Source organism: Myodes glareolus, chromosome 18 (assembly GCF_982192425.1).
Source record: "Myodes glareolus chromosome 18, mMyoGla1.1, whole genome shotgun sequence".
Taxonomy (NCBI): Eukaryota; Metazoa; Chordata; class Mammalia; order Rodentia; family Cricetidae; genus Myodes; species Myodes glareolus.
In genome coordinates, this window is record NC_142043.1 from 10,890,258 (window position 1) to 10,908,393 (window position 18,136).

Here is an 18,136-nt window from a genome sequence, read left to right on the forward strand (position 1 = left end):
AACCTGTACAATCTCCCTGCTTTAGTTCAGGTGTGTGGCTCCTCTGGCCTCCATCTCTGGGACTGGATAATCTGTCTGGGAGTTGCTTTGCTCCAATAAACCTGTTGATGTACATTTTCAACAGGTTTCAGGGGGACAGAAAACCTATTAGTATGTACAGGTGACCACAGTGGCCAAAGGAGGGCATCAGATTCCCTGGAGCTTGAATTACAGGCAGTCTGTAGGTTGCTGTATGTGGGTGCTAGGAACTGAACTTGAAAGACCTGGATAAATCCAGACGCCCCCACCAGCAGGAAAAAATAGAGCCAAAAATCTAAGCAGGGAGAGAAGAATCAGAAATCTAGGATAAGCTGGTTTAGTGATTCTGTTTCAGGAACTTGCTGAAGATAAAGTTAGATTGTGATCTTGAGAATAATCTTGAGAAACAGGGAGTTGCCCCCTTGTGATCATCACTGAATTTTCGGAATTTTCTATGACGCCCCTCCCTACCCCTTTTGGATTACCAGGTTGTGATTTCTTCCCTTAAAAACCCCTTCTCCCAGTTACTCGGGATCAAACTCCTCCACTGCGTGGGTTATGAGTCTCAACCCCAGTGCACTGGTTCCCGTCTTGTAGATTAAACCTCATGTGATTGCAGCAAGGACAATCTCTCATGAGTTACTGGGAGGGTCGTGTTATCCCAAGACTTGAGTAAGAGTCTCCCCACATGGGGTGGGGGTTTCAAACTCTGGTCCTTTGCGTGACCAGCAAGTGCCCTTAACTTTTGAGCCCTCTTCCCTAAGTTTATTTTTAGGTAACACATTTAGAGATTAAAAGGAAGGTCCCAAAACCTGATGTGGAGATGCACGCCTTTAACCCCAGACTGGGGGCGGGGGGGGGTGCAGAGGCAGGCAGGTCTCTGTGAGTTCAAGGCCAACCTGGTTTACAGAGCAAGTTTCAGGACATTGAAAGCTAATAGTGAGGCCCTGTATTAAAAAGAGAGGGTGGAGGTCCTGGAGTCCAGTTGCCTGGGTTTAAATCCTTTCTTTCTTTCTTTTCTTTTTTTTTTTTTTTTTTTAGTTTTTTGAGACAAGGTTTCTCTGTGTAGCTTTGGATCTGCCTGCCTCTGCCTCCAGAGTGCTGGGATTAAAGGTGTATGTCACCACTGCTCGGTTCTGCTCTTTTCTTTGCCTCTCCAAATGGTCATTTTCATCCAAAGACAGAAATGACAATGTCAGAGTACCCAGAAGCTTCTATTTGCATACCCGAGGGGCTAAGCAACAGCTTCTGACTTAGAACGGCCATTCAGGGAATAGTTGCTTTCTCCAAAAAGATTGGGCCAATTTTCATTCATTTGGAGTAAAAATCAAGTCCCCTGGGGAACAGGGGGTCTGATAGGATTTAACTATCTCTTAAGTAAGAGTTTTGAACATGATAATTCACTAGGCTAATGGGTGTAATTTACATACAGTATGAGCAATTTCTCCTGGGGACTTATTGTCCCAAGCTGTTTCTGTCCCCCTAATGGCTCAGAGCCTGATTGACAGTCTTTAATCCTGTGACCGGTTGACCTTGGTCAGTAAGTCTAACTCTGAGAGACAACAAACTTGTCCTTTCATAAAAGGGAAACTGAGACCTCACTCAGTCTCTTGCTCCTCATGTGTGTGTGTGTGTGTGTTGGTGGTGGACACCGCACAATCAGGGCTTCTGGAAGGATCCAGATTGAGCTGGACAGTCATAAAACTAAACACTGAGATTGTTCAAAATCCTCAGGAGATTGCAGTGGTCAACAGAAACCAAGGCCCACTAGGCTACAGGAAATAGGCAGAGGTGCTCTCAAACTCAGCTTTATGTTTAGTTTGGTTTTACTTTGAGGTAAGACCTTACTATGTAGCCATGGATGCCCTGGTACTTAGCATATATCCCAGGGTAGCCTCAAATCAAAGCAATCCTCCTGCCTCAGCATTCCTAATGCTGGAATTAAAGGTGTGAACCACCACACCTTGATCTTCAACTCATCTTAAATAATTTTCTGTGTGACCCTCAATGGATAACTCAGGAAAACCTTCTCCTCCTCTACTGTCAGAAGACAGGAGTTTGGTTCACAGAACCCATTGAGGTTTTTCAGATTTCCTTATTGTCTTAGTTAGGGTTTCTATTGCTGTGAAGAGACACCATGGCCACAGCAACTCTTGTCAAGGAAATATTTAATGGGGTGACATAGTTTCAGAGATTTAGTCTATAATCCCCATGGCATTGCGGCAGCGTGCATGCAGACACGGCGCTGGGGAAAGAACTAAGAGATTTACATCTTGAGCCACAGGCAACAGGAAGTGAACTGTGACACTGGGTGTAGCTTGAGCATATGAGACCTCAAAGCCCACCCCCATAGTGACACACTTCCCCCAACAAGGCCATACCTCCTAATAGTGCCACTCCCTTCAGGGGCCATTTTCTTCCAAGCCACCACACTTACTTTGTTTTTTTATTTCATATTATGGCTACACACACACACACACGTGTGTGTTTGTGTACATCATAAGCATGTCTGCAGAGGTTAAAAGAGTACATTGGATCTCCTAGAACTGTTATGGATGTTATGGATGGTTGTGGGCCGCCATGCTGATGCTGGGAATCATCTAATTCAGGTCCTCTGCAAGAACAAGTGCTCTTAACCTCTGAGCTAGTCCTCCATTCCCTCAAATCCACATTTAAAAAAAACTAGTCATAGGATCATTTAAAAAAATATGTCTTTTTGGGGGCTGGAGAGATGGCTCAGAGGTTAAGAGCATTGCCTGCTCTTTCAAAGGTCCTGAGTTCAATTCCCAGCAACCACATGGTGGCTCACACCCATCTGTAATGGGGTCTCCTCTTCTGGCGTGCAGACATACACACAGACAGAATATTGTATACATAATAAATAAATCAATAAATAAAAAACATATATGTCTTTGCAATAGACAAAGACCATTACAGAAAATCACAATTGACCAAAGCGCAGAGAACAAGTGACCGTGGGATGCTGGCCCCAGCTGAAGCATCTAAGACTCAGGGAGCATCGTGAATGAGGAGCAGAAGACTGCAGGAGAAACAGGAGGTTCTGTGAGATTGTCTCTCCTAGAAATGTCAAAGGAGCTACACCCAAGAAGGCTCACCAACATGGCCACCTAAACATGACCTGGACAAGGATGACACCAATAGACACTCTAACATGGAAAAGGGAGTTTCACAAGGCCTCAACCCTGAGCAGAGAAAGAATACTGAGACCCGGAGAAACAGTCTTCCCCAGGGAGTACTCCAGCGGGTGATCAAATACCAAGTGGTCAGTCCTGGAATCGGATAATCATATACATACACATAACCTTATGATATGGATTGTACAGGGTGTGTGTGTGTGTGTGTGTGTGTGTGTGTGTGTATGAACTAAAGAAAAAGAGACCATGCAGCAAGGAGGATTCATGAGAGTGATGTAGGAGGATCATCTGTCTATGTCTATTTTCATTGGTTAATAAAGAGACTGGCTTGGCCTTTGATAGGACAGCAGCTTAGATAGGTGGAGTAGACAGAACAGAATGCTGGGAGAAAGAAGCAGAGTCAGTCAGATGCCATGAAGCCCTGGCCCAAGATGGACGTAGGTTAGAATCTTCCCGGTAAGCCACCACCTCGTGGTGCTACACACATTAATAGAAATGGGTTAATCAAGATGTGAGAGTTAGCCAGTAAGAGGCTAGAGCTAATGGGCCAGGCAGTGTTTAAATGAATACAATTTGTGTGTTATTATTTTGGGTGTAAAGCTAGCCGTGCGGGAGCCAGGCAGGACGAAAAGCAGGCCTACTTGCCTCATCACTACATGAGAGGGACTAGGAGAGGGAAAGGGGAGGGAGAAATAATGTAATTATGCCTTAATTTTAAAACATTTAAAACAGGGTGGTGGTGATGCACAGCAAAGGCAGGCAGATCTCTGTGAGTTCAAGGCCAGTCTGTTCTAACAGAGTGAGTTCCAGGACAGCGAGGGCTACACAGAGAAACCCTGTCTCAAAAAAAAAAAAATCAAACAAACAAAAAGTTTAAGGTGGGTTGAGCCTTAGAAAGGACCATGGAGGCCGTCCTCTGGATATCACACACACACACACACACACACACACACACACACACACAGAGAGAGAGAGAAACAGACAGACAGACAGACAGACAGAGGGAGAGAGAGAGAATGAATACAGAAAATTAGTCAGAAGAGGTGGTGCACACCTGTAATCTCAGCTCTAAGGAGTGGAAGCAGGAGAATCAAATGTTTAATATCACCTTCAGATGCATAGTCTGTTGGAGGTCAGTCTGGGCTATGCGAGACCCTGTCTAAAAAACACCAAGTATGTAAACAATAAATACGTAAATAAACAAACAAAAAAAGCACAGAGAAATCTGTGTGAGACACAGAGAGGGAAATATAAGGAAACAGGAGAAAGGAAAGAGGACAGTCATGTGGTGATTATTCACAAAGTGGCTGCTCCATCGGGTGCACATGTGCGTGCAAACGCACACACACACACACACACACACACACACACCTCCAGCTTCCGGGAATTTTGTGATGTGGAACACCAGGTCCTACCTCCAGGAGACTGGGGTTTAATTGGCCTGGTGCACCTGGGCTTGTGGGATTTTCTTTTACACTCCCCAGCACAATTCACACCCAAGAAAAGAACCACATTCTAGAACAATGAATCACACCAACTCCGTGGAGATCTAATTGCCATGAAAACTCTGGTTCAGGGAGTCTGAAGCAGGGTCCTGATTGCATGACTCTGTCAAGCTCCAGGGAGGTAAGGATGCTGCTGCCCAGTTGCACACATCGGCCCTCAAAATGGCTCAGTGTTGCCAAGCTTGGTGATGGGTTTGGTCCCTGGGACCCACATGGTGGGAGAGAAAGCCAACTCCTTCATGGTGTCTTCTTGTGTTCACAGCAGTGCCATGACACACACACATACTATTGTGCCCAGATCACAGAGTCTCTCAAAATCCAACTAGGAGACCAAGTCCTAAGTAAAAGCAAAGAGCCTTTATTCTTATTCAAGTGACCCTTCTGTGTTTCCAGTGAATTGCACAATCGGAAAGCCCCAGCTCAGCTGGGGTGGGGTTTTTACAATAGCACAGACTGGGATGCGGGATTTCTAAGGTTCAGGACCCCTGATGGGCTGACATTTGTTTAGGGGTGTCCCGGTGAAAAGCAATGGGTGTGTGCCGGCAGGTGATCCTATCTACAATGGTTGGAATTTAGGAATTTCCTTTGGATGGTCTGATCTGCTCCTGGGTGGTCTCAGTTTGTGGTCTTTCTTGGAACCAGATATTTCCTTAGGGTAAACTACTGAGACTCAGGCCTCTATGCCTCTATTGAGCTTGTCATGACTGGGTCCTATATTCCCCCTTCACAAGAGCCCGTGACAGGACCCAATCATGAGTCTGCCTGCCCACAGGTTTAAGGGGATAGTACTGGGACCTAAGAACCGTAGGTAACAGATTTTTCTAGGGTAGTGGCCATCCCCTGCTATCAGGCCCTGTAGCTCTGAACTTTGAGTACAACCAAATTGTAATTATAATCCTGAATGTCTTCTTTGACTCTGTGGTTCTGCATAAAGAACCAGTGTCTTATCTTTATATAGAACCATTTTAGTTAATAAATCCATTAATTGACAACTCTGAGCCTATTTTCCTGGTATGTCAATGGGCACTATAGGTAGTCATTTTGTCCCCATGCCAGGGAGTTCCCCCTTGTCTCAGCATTTCAACCTATTCTGGGCAGGGAGCATGGGATGATGAGTTCTTTTCTGTAACTACTGCAAGCTGACATTGGGGTGTTGTTATCAGGGCCCAAGAAGGCTGAAAGGCTAGCCAAAGGTAAGGAGGGAACTCAGGCAATGGAGCGTTTATCAGAGACATCTGATTCACTGACTGCACTGAAGAGACAGGGAGCATTCACATCAGCTGGACTGGTCCACATCAGCTGGACTGGTCCACATCAGCTTTCAGCAAGTCCAGAGCTCACAGTCATTTGGAGCAGGTTGTAGTCAGCAGCTGATGCTTGAAAGTATCTGTCAGCCAAGTGGAAACCTGTTGAGACAAGTTGAAACGAGGAACAGCAGTTAAAATTTATGAACTAAGAGGAAAATATTACATTTGAAACTTTCAGGAAGGGGAGGAGTCCCAAGACTAGGGGAGAGAAAAATATCATCCTCAGGTGTAGACAGGTGGGGAAACTTAGGCTGTGCTTATCTGGAACCCTTTTGACCTGTGAGAAGTGGAAGCAGGGGTTTTTTGTTGTTGTTGTTTGTTTGTTTTTTTGAAGCCTATATGAATTTTTATTTTACAAAGAACATAAAAGTTTTAGATATATACTAATATATAATCTAATATATGTAGATATATACTAATATACTAAAACTAATCAACCGTCTATACTGAAATCCACATTGCAGAAACTGCAGACTTGGGTAAGAAGCATGTACATTTTCCTTCTGTCCTGAGAGCCAGGTATGGATTGGACAGAGATGTCTTTGGTCTGATGAGAAGCACCTTTAAGTCCATATTTAGATGGCAACCAAAGTGAATCTAAAACCTTGAGCTGTGACGAAACAGTAACTAGCCACTGCTCTGCCAGCTGAGCAGAACTCTAGTAAAGCTAAACTCTGAACTTTTATAGCATAGAAAGGGAAGACAATCTGAAACATTTTTATATTTTAAATTATTTATTTAGATTTTTATAACTTGTATTTACATCTCAAATCATTTTTGAGACCCTCAAAGTTTATTAGCTTTTATATCCTCAGACCCTTATAGATCGTAAAGCATTTCTTATCAAGAGACCTGGTAGCTTTAGAAAAAGCAAGGTTTGATTTTTCTATATAGAAAGAGCTAATTAGCTAGCTATAGCCTTGTGGCAGGATCTAGTCTGATGCTGCCAAACTCAAGAAGTTATAGCTAGCCTATTCGTCAATACTATCAGAGATTCCAGAAGGATAAATAAATTAGACCTGAGTACGGACCAAGCCGCTTCCGAACCAATTAGGACGGGGACCAGTCTATACACAGTTAGCCACACCCGGGCCTCTATAGCATTGGGGGCAGAACTATCAGAACAGTAGTCTTTGATAGACTCATAAGGTGAGAGGTTTTTTCCCCTGTGGAAGAGGTACAAGGAAAAGACTGGCCTTATTTTGTCTAGGCAGAAGTGGTCCAGTCAATTCTCCAGTGTCCTGCTGCTTGTCTACAGTCTGGACCGGGTCCTGGCAGCAAGGGTTGCACTGGGGCATCCCGCCCAGTGGTCAGCATTGTCATAATCCAGGTGGAGACATCATGGTGCCCCATAATCTTCTCTGGAGACCTTGGGTCACTGCTAGGATCTGGGAGTCTCTGTCTAATGTAATAAGCTTTTTGATCAACATTTTAAATGCCATATTTTTCAGTCTCTGAACTATTTGCGGGCCGAATACAACTTTGTTTCTAGTTACTTGTTTTAAACTTAATTTCTGAAGGCATGTCCAGAGGATTAAGTAAGGTTTATTCCTGTAATTAATTACATCAATAGTATTTACTTAGCAAGGTTACAATTAACAAACTTGATTATTTAAAAGGATAGCTATTAACTTGTATTTTTAATATTGTATAACAAGATAGCAGCTTTGATAAGACTAGGATTTTATATACATTTATGTCAGGTTTAACTTTAAAATAGTGATTTTGAATTGAAACTCTTCTTATTGAAACATAAAAATTTATATGACTCAGTTTATCTAAATAGCTGAAGTTTAGTAAACTTAGCAAAGATAAGAAGGCTACATTTTAAGTCTGCATATACCTTGAGTAAGGAGAGACATTTTCTAAGTCACAGGTTCTCAGCTTTTTCAATGTTTGACCTTTTAATATAGTTCCCCATGTTGTGGTGACCCCCTATTACAAAATTTTTCCGTTGACATTTTACAACTGCATTTTTATCATGTTATGAATCTCACTGCAAACATCTGATATGCAGGTGGTCCTAAGTTACCCCTGTAAAAAGTTGGGTGTTTTTTTTTGTGAGGTTTTGTTTTGTTTTTTTGTTTGTTTGTTTTTTGTTTTGTTTTGTTTTGTTTTGTTTTTGCCATCAATGGGCCAAGATTCAATGGGCTGAGAAACTGTTTCAAGTCCTTTGCCAGACTGCTTAGCTCATTGTCTTACTCATGACAAAAAATGAACATCCCAGTTTCTGGGTACCATTTGGTGCTCATGGCTGTGACCCCAAGTTTAGCCTTTTACTTTAAATCCAAATATTAGCAATATAAAACATTTTATAATCATAAATCATATAATGTACCATAGTCTTACAAATTTAAATTTTAAAAAAACTGTTCTTAAAAAAATTAAAATCTCTAAAATGTCTTTCTGCAATATCAAAAATAAAGTTCTCCTTTGGCCCCACCTTCAACAGCATATACATAGCCTTTCTTTTAGATCTCAGTCTGCTCCATTCCACTGTACCTGGTGCTTCTGGGGACTATCACCTGGCGTTTCTAAAACTGTTAAGGTCCTCGTAACTGGGCTCTCTTTGGGGCTCTAGTCCACCAGACATTTGCAAACCTCAGCTGTTTCCTATGATCCCTTTATGTCTTTAAAACCATTGTCACCTGGGTGACTTTTAAATTACAGAGTTTAGCTGACAGAGCAAAGTACATTTTTGAGTATAAAATCATTGAGGTGCAACTTTAATATTTTAAATCTTATTTTTTATAAACCTTGTTTTTAGGACAGGACATGAATTATCATACAAAAATGTATCCCAATCCAAGTTATCTTGGAGATCTGTTGGTGTCTCCTAGCCAGGCTCATTTCTAATCAAGATGGCAGGGAAATACTGTGACAGCCATCTTTTTTTAACTTCAGCAAAACAGCAACCAGCCATGTGACTGACTAAAAAGTGGTGGCAGTTCTAAATGGAACCATGTCGTATGGTTGCTTTAAAATTGCCCATTTATAGATTTTAAACCATCAAATTTTAGAGTTACTTTTTTAACTTTTTAAACTAGTTTTATTTTAATTTTAACCATATTTAACAAAATAAACCCATAAATTTTAAAGTACAGAATGTTCACATAAAAAAGTTTTTTTTGTTGTTGTTTTTTGTTGTTGTTGTTTTTGGCTGTTCTGCCTTGCTTTCTTCTCCTTGTCACTGTGTCAAAGGCTCAGATTGACAGAGTCACACATAGGAAATGTTTAAATGTGCCTGGGCCCAGTGAAGGAATAGCCATAATCCTACTCTAGAGCCAGCTTTCTATTAAAGAACAGCATAAAACAGTTTTAACATTATTTATATCAAAAAGACATATGGGCGCTTACTGACCCAAATACAGTGACCAGAACTCAGTGATAAAAATTTTGAGCCCTGACCATAAATGCAGTCTCAGCAGCAGTGGGTAGTGACTGGTTGCTGTCAGCAAAAACGTCCAGACCATTTCTGTTTCAGCTCTATGCTTGCAACAAAATTTATGAACACACCAGAAAACACAGCCAAACTTTCCAACAAAACAAGCATACACTACTTTCTCGAAAAATAGACAAAATTTTCCGTTAGGACGATATTTTCAAACCAGAATTAACCTAATATGGTCAATTACTTTTAAATAAAAACCTGTACCAGCATGAAGCATTCAACCCCTTTAAATGATATTTATAACCCATGGTATCTGAATGACCAAAGCATCCCTGGTGGAGCTATAAAGGCCCTGGATACAGCAGCACAACATGGCCACCAACATAGCTTAACAAACATGGAGCCAAATTGAGCCAGGTTTGGACAGAAGCTGAGTGGGCAACCCCCAGGGGACAACATGGAAAGGGGCTTCACAGCATGGGGGCAAAATATTGTTAATATTTCCATCTATAGCAATTAACCCCAGATTCTCTGTTTCGTTTGAAATCCTATTGGGCACACCTGTCTCTTGCAAGCTGTGGCTGGCTGTGACTGGCAGCTTTGCTACATTGTCACAACAAGGCTACATAGCCCAGGTGCTCCACCTGCACAAGGATGCTGCCCAGCAGCCAAATGCTTGTATGGCATACCTGCCTGCGTTGCCCCACACTACAGGCCAAGGCTATCTCCTTTCAGTGAAATGCTTCTGGCCCTATCCCTAAAGTCTTGTAATGATGTGGAATTCCCCTCTATATGCTTTGATTGCTATTGGCTAATAAAGAAGCTGCTCTTGGCTAGTCAGTGGTTTAACAGGTAAAGCCAGGTGAAAAATCCAAACAGAGATATAGAAAGAGAGAAGGCAGAGTCAGAGAGAAACCACATAGCTGCAGGAGGAGAAGGACACCTGCACACTGGTACTGGTAAACTATGAGCCTTGTGGTAAAATATAAAATAACACAAATGGGTTTATTTAAGATATAAGAGCTAGCTAGCAATACACTTAAGTGATTGGTCAAGCAGTGTTGTAATTAGTATGGTTTCTGTGTGATTATTTCAGGTCTGGGTGGCCTGGAAATGAACAAGCAGCCTCCACTTACAAAATGGCACCAACGTGGTCAACTACATCCACATAAAACCTGAGAGAGCTTGGGAAATAATTCTAGACATTCTAGACACAAAGAACAGAGTTAAGCATGGCTTCTTGGTAGCCACATTTTTTTTTTTAATGAACTCTGTTCAATGGCAGCAACCAGGGGCTCTGCGGCTCCTTTAAGAGAGGTCTTCCTGATTCAATATTAGCAGGAAAAATAAACAAACAAACAAACAAACAAACAAACCACTTAGCTTCTTTAAGAAACAGTGGCTTCCTGGTTCGTGTCAGTTGTACAAACAGCTCTGGCTTTTCAGGAGGCCAAGCACTTAAATGGAGTTTGTGGGCAGGAAGCTGCAAGTTACTTGGTGGCAGCATGGACCACCTGCCTACCAGAGCTGAGGTGGTGAGGACACTCCCACCCGGCAGTCTCAGAGGCAGTGAACAGACCTATGTTGGACTGGGCAGAGTCAAAAGGCAAAACAGCCTTAGTCCTAGCCACGCCACTTGGCATTTTAAGAAGTGCTCCTGGACAGAAAAGGATTACAGATACACAATAGGACAGACTCAGACAAAAGATCTCTAAATAAGACCCGGTGTGTTTAAAAAATGTACATAGGCTTGTGAAAGAGCAGAAAAAGAGTATAGAGAGTTATAAAACGAAGTAAGTCGTTTTTAAAAAATAAAACAAAGACAGAGTACAGTCATAGAGTAAAGGAGTAAAGAAAAATAAGCCACATGAAGATGGAATATACACAAAGAGTCTGGATTATATATACTATCATGTTTTCTTTGAATTTTTTGACTGTGAATGAGCTAAGTACAGAGAGACATTTCATTGTCTGGGCTGCTAAGTTAAACCAACATATATACTTTAAAGGTATCTTGACTTTAAATTTTGGGATTAAGAATTTGTTGCTTTGGAAAAGAGGTTCTGCTTTTGTTTCCACAGAGGATGAGAACCTATGGATTCCTTCCAGGCTAATGTGGTTTGATAGACCAAGAGCCCCTGAAAGGTCTCTGTAAACCCCCAAATACTTTGCCCAACGAAAAGCAGGAAGAAGTTTGGAGAGAACTATACCTAAATTACCAAATACTGTTTATAAATGTTTGTTTACATTTCAAGGGTATATGCTATTGAGATTTGCATTGGTATGGATCTTGGAATATTGATTCAAATTTTAAGTCAATTTTCTTATATGTATATATCTGGTCTTGATTAAGGTATATGTTTATGCAGCTCATTTAAAATGTAATATATAATTAAGAAATAAAGCTTAATAGATAGTCATCTATAATAGTCAAGTTTGTAGTCATGTTAGGTTTTCTAGATGTGAAGAAATATATTTCAGATGGGTAGTTGTTCTTCAAACCTTTCAAAGACCTAGGGAATATGGTATTTAAAATGTTTTAATAACTTAGGACTTTTCATGACAATGAGACACATCTGCTCCTGACAGCACCAATCTACTTCAAGAAGATGACAGACATTGAAGAGGATCCTTATGGACTTTGATAGCCATTTGGGCAAGAAACTGCTCTTACCTGGACTGCTTGATGTTATGCTGTATGAACTGAACATGCAGGACCCACAGAAAAATGACTGATGAACTTGCCTAAAGGTGAGACAGTCCTTCAGAGTTCCTGCTTCATGAAAGAAACTGCCAGACATTCTGCAGGACACAGAAGAAAGTGACTGACAAACTGCCAATATAGACGGAACTGTCTTTGAAATTTCCAGCTCCATGGAATAGTCTGCTGGATACTATGGGCCAGTACGCTGAAGATGGATGCCCCAATGTTATGGAAGAACTTTGGGTAACTGTACAGGCATCAAGATACTTCTATCAATTCTAGAGTTTTGGAAGTTGCCTACAATGCACTTCCTGTTAACTTAGGTAATGTTATATCCTTCTGGATTATCAAAAGTCTTTGATAGAGTTGAAGAATAGTTATTATTATAGTTTTCCTTAGTTATGATAAAAGATAAAGTAGATATAAATATTGTAACTATAATTCTTGCTTGATACTTGTTTTGTTGTATGTAATTTTACTATTTTAAAGTTAAAACCTTCCTTTTTATTTAGACAGAAAAAGAGAGGCGATGTGTGATTCCCCTCCGTATACTGTGATTGCCATTGGTTAATAAAGAAGCTGCTTTCGGCCAATGACTTAACAGAATATAGCCAGTCTGAAAGAGATATATATAGAGAGAGAGCAGGCAGGTTTAGTGAGAAGTCATGTAGCCACCACAGGAGACAGATGCCTCCTCTGGAGCCTGCTAAAACTTTGCCAGTAGGCCACGACCTCATGGTGATGCATAGATTAATGGAGATGGGTTAGTTTAGGATATAAGAGCTAGCTAGCAATATTCTTAAGCTATTGGCCAAACAGTATTGCAAATAATATAGTTTCTGAGTGATTACTTCGGGTCTGGACAGCCGGGAACAAATGAACAGCCTCTCCAACACTATAAGTGATCCAATATCAAAGTCAAAGAAGTTGTGCTTTGAGTCTATCCCATTACACCAGTCAGAAAGAGAATGGAAAAAAGACAAAAACAAAACAACCCCATAGAACAATACGGAATACTCTTGGCACCGGGAGACAAAACTGAACCAAAGACTCAGGCTCTATGCTGGAACGTGGGTGCCACCCACTTTGTCTTTTTACAGAAACCAGAGGGATTCAATCCATATAGAAGGGTCCTGGGATCCAAATTACTGGGAGGGATTGATCACGCACAGACGGGCCCCCAAAACAGAAATACACAAAAGGAAATGTAAACACAGAAAACTTACCAGCTAACTGAAGGTGGTGGTCCCGGTGGGCTTGGGGGATCCCGGAAAAGCCTCCAGATGTTATGCCCAGATCAGAGTCCCCAAAAACCAACCACGAGACTGAGTTCTGTATGTAAAAGCAAAGAGCTTTTATTCTTATTCAGGTTTGAACTTGGCCTCTCTGTGTATCCAGTAAACTGCACAATTAGAGAGTCTTGAGCTCAGTTGGTGTGGGTTTTTATAACAGCAGAGACTGGGGTGAGGGATCTCTGAGGTGCAAGAGCCCTGTTGGACTGACATTTGTCTAGGGGTGTCCTGGTGAAAATCAATGGGTGTGTGTTGGCAGGTGATCCTATCTACAATGGGTGGGATGTTAGGAATTTCCTTTGGATGTCTGTTCCCAGGTGGTGCCTAGGTGGTCTCAGTTTGTTTTGGAACCTGGTATTGCCTTAGGGTAAATTGTTGAGACTCAGGACTCTATTGAGCTTGTCATGACTGTGTCCCATATATACCATACACATGCACACGGACACTACGTAAATAAGTAACCATTTTTCTTAAAGTTCTCATGCCTTTAGCATATAGAAAGGTTAGTATATACATTTTCCTACCATAATCCTGTTTTTTTTCAGTTCAATGATCCATTATGAACTCTTTTCCATATTAAAAAGGTGATTACTGTAAAAGATGCTCACTGTAAAAGAATTTTGATTGACTATATACAATTTAAACTTTTTATTAATTTTATTTTAAGTATATGGATATTTTCCCTGCATGCATGTTTGTGTACTAATGTCCTGCTTGGTGCCAGCGGAGGCCAGAAGAAGGTGATGAATTCTATGGTACTGGAGTTACAGATCATGGTGAGCGTCAGGTGGATGACGTCAGAAGTTATTAGTCTGTTATTATTTTACAGATAAGTGAATCCTAGACATGTGTGACTGTAAAACAGTGGTTCTCAACCTGTGGGCCACAACCCCAACAGGGTTGCATATAGATATTTACATTCATAACAGCAGCAAAATTGCAGTTATGAAGTAGCAACAAAGTAATGTTATGGTTGGGGATCACCACAGCACGAGGAACTGTATTGAAGGGTCCAAGGGTTAAGAAGGTTGAGAACCACTGCTGTAAATGTTTCCCCTTGAGGCCTTGGTCCTGCCTCAACTTGGTGTGCCAGACTTGGTTGACTTCCCATGGAAGGCCTTACCTGCTCTGAGGAGTGGGTGGGGGTGGAATAAAGGGATGGGGGGCCAGGAGAAGGTGGCGGGGGGGGGGGGGGGACTGGGGTTGGTATGTAAAAATGAAAAAAAAATTTAAACTAAAGAAGAAAAGGTCTGTTAATCTCCTGGTTTGGGGTCACTAAGAATCCAGCTTAGCCTTTTGTCTATATGTCTCTGTATCCGAGTGTTACTGAGCTCATGTGTTCACCATCCCCTGGAGACCGTCTCCTTCTCCAGGGCCTACATTACTCTAGTCAGCCGGGGCATTCCTGTCTCCATTTTGCACTCCACTGCAGGCACGCTGGCCACGTCTGGCTTTACACGATTGGTTTGTTTGGTTTTGGTTTTGTTTTTATTTTGTTTCTTTATTTGAACTCAGGTCTTCAAAAAACAAAAGAAGAAGAAGAAGAAGGTGACACACCCATCAGTATGAGGTGGCTTATAATAGGCTGTCTGTAGTAAATTGCCAGAGGCTAGACCCTGCCAGAAACCTTTTACCCAATGGGTCCTTAATTTTTTGCATTGGTCTTATAAGGTAGATATCATTAGCTAGGGCTAATGTGTAACCTCCATTGTGTAACCTCCACTATTGATTAGTTTTTCTAGATTCTTGCTCTCTCCACCCCCACAGACGAATGTGCATAAAAACGCCTATCTGCCACCCAGAAATCAGACCATGTGACTGCAAGCACATATTATGAATGACCTGTCAATCATGTGGCATAGACCTTACCTGTTCTTCTAAACTGTCTAAGAAGGGATCTCACACTGCTAGCGACCTCAATCTCCCTTGAGAGCCTCTGCCATTCTGCTGTCTGTCTGACCATCACAGTTCATCAGAGAGAAACGGGATTTATATGGTGTCTGTGAAGTGCAGAGACCATGTTCTCCATCACATGGACTGTATAGATTCTCTCAACATTCATGACAGCCAAAGAGGAGTGCAGAGGTGACGAAGGTCAAGTTAGAGGTGACTGGGTGTGGTAAGACTTTTTCATCGGGACCATCAACTTCCCAATGATGAGCAGAGACTTATTATTAATTATGAAAGCTTAGGCTTATTTCTGACTTGCTCTTATAACTTAAATCAACCCATTTCTATTCATTTACTTTCTGCCTTGTGGCTTCATTATCTTGTCTCCACAGAACCCATCCTGCTTGCTCTGACTCTCCTGGAGTCTCCACTGCCTTCTTCCCAGTGTCCTCTCTGCCAGGAAATCCTGTCTAGCTATTGGCAGTTCAGCTTTTTATTTAACCAATCAGAGTGACATATCTTTGTCAAATTGGGAGCTTAGACCTCAGCCCCTTGCATCTATCCCAGCCTCTAGGCCTGAGAGTTTGTATTGGTCTGGACTCCATATCCCAGCAGGCCAGGTCCTGACCCCCCCCCCCGCCCCAGGGAGGGGTCAGGACCACTCCCAAGAATATTTAAGTGAACTCCCAAAAGAGAAACACTTGGTCTCCTTTTCTTCCTCCTGGTGGGAGAGTGAAGAACTCCCATTAAACCTGGATATCTCTTAATTTGGCTTGTTTAGATTTGACTTGATTGGGAATTTGCATCGGCGGAGAGCTCCCGTTAGGAAAATATTCCTAATAATCTTCACACAGTGTGAAGGAATATTCCACAACAAATAAGCCCATTTAAAATATAAAAATGTTTCCCGGTGGTGGTGGCAGTACATGCCTTTAATTTCAGCACTCAAAAGGCAGAGGCAGGTGGGTCTCCGTGAGTTTGAGGCCAGCCTGGGCTACACAGACAAACCTTGTCTCAAAAACAATCAAAAGTATGACCATGTCTTCAAAACCCCCTCAGTACATAGACTTGAACCTGGAGAATGATGGTGAATTTCGGCTTCAGGAGACATCAATTCCTGTAGGCACATACAGCCAGACTCTTTCTAGAACCTTTTATTTCAGTGTTTCCTCCAGCAGGAGACACCGAGAGGTGCTGGATTAGACAGCTAGATCAGGCGACTACAGTACATTAAACCTCATCTGCACAAAGAAATGGCAAGGCATTAAAACCAACATAAGGCTTTGCCGTTTCTCCATGAGTGGCAACCCCAGGCCTTGGCCGGTAACACACAGAGGACTCCCATGGTTCCTTGGGGAAAGCACACACAAAATTAAAGAGACCCAACACTGCTAGAGCCAGTCCGGGGCCGTGGCTATGGAGCAGCAGAAATTTCATTGGCTTTGTCCTGTTTTCTCAGTCTTGTCTGGTGGTTGTCTGGACGAAAACAAGGTCTGTTGAGCAAAATTCTTGTCCAAACAACACAAACCACTTCCTCCTCCTCCTTTTCCTTTTCCTTCTCCTCCTTTTCCGGCTCCCCAAGGCTTCTAGAAAGTAGGTTTTGCAGCTTTCTTTCAATGATAATTCTTCCTTGGGTACCTGCTGAGTGGTGGTTTTCAATGCTCCCATCAGGTGGGTTTGCTGGCATGGAGGCATCCCCCTCCCTGCTGGGACTGGATGTGGTGGACGACGCTAGGATTTATTGGATCCCCTGCCAACTATGGGTGATGTCAAAATTTTCAAAAACATAACAGAGAAGGCAAGCTTCCTGAATTTTTTTTTAACAAAGCCACTGTTACATTGGTGCCCAAATCTGAAAGCTACAGCACCTGAAAAAGTGCAGAGCCAGAAATAGTGGTGGTGTACGCCTCTACTCTCAGCACCTGGGAGGCTGAGGCATGTGGATCTCTATGAGTTCTAGGTCATCCTGGTTTACATAGTGGTTTTCAGGACAGCCAGAGCTACATTCATAATGAGACCCTGTCTTGAAAAAAAAAAAATACCTAAAAAGCAAACTACATATGAATTTAACTCCTGCACATGGTTTTTTGTTGTTTTTTTTTTCAGCCATAGGGAAGGGGCTGTAGATGTAGGTCAGTTGGTAGGGTTCTGCCTGGCATGCACAAAGCCATCGGTTCCATTCTGAGCAGACTAGCTAGTTGGCTCAGTGGGTAAGGACACTTGCAGCCTGGCGCCCCAAGTGTGAGCCCCCAGGACACACACAGCCGGAGAAGAGAAGTGAGTCCTGCAAATTTTCCTTAGACGTCCATTAGTGTATGCACGCATGCGCGCACATACACACACACACACACACACACACACACACACACACGTAATAATAACAACTGTGAAACACTGGAAGCTAAATTTTTAAAAACCCATAAGGGCTTTTAAAAGGTTTTTTGGTAAATTCAGCATTCCTTCGTAACAAGAATCTCTAAAAGAGAAGGACGCTTCCTTCCCATAGTGGTTTAGGCAACTGACCCAGCCTCAGGTTTACTAGGGAGCAAGTCGGGGAAAGACAAAGAGGCCCACATCACCCGCTCTCCTCCACAATGTACTGTTTCAAATAGGAACGGTGGGCCACTTCCCACCGACCGGCTAGCTTTATACCCAAAATAATTATACGGAAACTGTATTCACTTAAACACTGACTGGCCCTCTTCTTGTCTAATCCTCGGATCTTGACTAACCCATTTCTAACAATCTGTATGTCACCACGAGGCTTACCTGCATGAGTCTAGCCAGCATCCGTCTCAGGAAGGGGAATCATGGCGTCTGCCTGACTCTGCTTCTTTCTCCCAGCATTCTGTTCGGTCTACTCCACCTATCTAA